This window comes from Solanum pennellii, chromosome 12 (assembly GCF_001406875.1).
Source record: "Solanum pennellii chromosome 12, SPENNV200".
In the NCBI taxonomy this organism is placed as follows: Eukaryota; Viridiplantae; Streptophyta; class Magnoliopsida; order Solanales; family Solanaceae; genus Solanum; species Solanum pennellii.
In genome coordinates, this window is record NC_028648.1 from 83301572 (window position 1) to 83302869 (window position 1298).

Here is a 1298-nt window from a genome sequence, read left to right on the forward strand (position 1 = left end):
GGGGGGGGGGGGGATAGATGTTAGGAATGCCCTGTTGGATGGGTTATAGTTCAGCGTGTTGGATATGGCTGAAAGATTAACTGAAGTTCAGCATCAGTTTTGAACTACTTGTAGACATCATCTCATTAATTGTAAAAAGGGAACATTTTTATCATTAATAGAATTAATTATCTTCTATGTACAATCTTCAGTAGTGTTTTGTGAACTTACGGTGGGAAGTAAGAACGAAACAAGGAACTGGTTGCTCCTTGACAAGAGAGTCCTTGGAAGTACGATAGCGGTAATATTTTTTTATTTTTGTTAGGAAGGCAGTCAGGATTGTTTGCTATGCTGTCATGAGTGGACTTAAAAAAGTTTGGCCTCAAATAAAGTGGGTCAATCATATTAAATGCACGAGGAAGTTGAAATGATTTTGTATTTTTTGTTCCGTGGCTCATAAATTTAGAAAAAGAGGCGCATCATTTAATGTTCACTAGATTGTCACGAATGAATTTGACGTTTTTGACATCGGAATTCGGATAACCTCAAAAATGGTTCGCTATAATACAAGAAAATCGTCGAGATAGGGGTATGTTCGCTTCGGGGCTCGTTTGACCTTGAAAATGGGTTGGAGTGACCATGAGGTCCAACCGGATGCATAGCCAATGTCTAGACGGATGTCCACAAAAATATTTGACATTTTCTACGTCGAAATTCAGATCACCCAAAAAAAGGTTTGCTATAGCACACGAAAATCGTCTAAATGGGGGTATGTGCACTTCAGGGCTCGTTTGACCTTGAAAATGGGTCGGACTGGCCGTGATGGCCAACTGGCTGCATAACCAAGGTCTTGACGGACGTCCACAAAAACTTTTTGCATTTTTGAAGTTGGAATCCGGATCACCCAAAAAATGGTTTGCTATTGTACACAAAAATCATCGAAATAGGGTATGCTCGCTTTGGGACTAGTTTAACCTTCAAAATGGGTCGGACTAACCGTGAGGGCCAACTGGCTGCATAGATAAGGTATTGACCGACGTTCACAAAATAATTTGGCATTTTTGACGTTGGAATTCGGATAATCCAAAAAATAGTTTGTTATAGCAAACGAAAAATCGTCGAAATGGGGGTATGTGCGCTTCGGGGATTGTTTGACCTTTAAAGTGGGTGAGAATGGCCGTGAAAGCCAACTAGATGCATAGCCAAAGTCTTGATGGATGTCCACAAAAATTTTAGGCATTTTTGACCTCGGAATCTGGATCACCCAAAATCTGGTTTGCTATAGCACACGAAAATCATCTAAATGGGGGGGGGGGGGT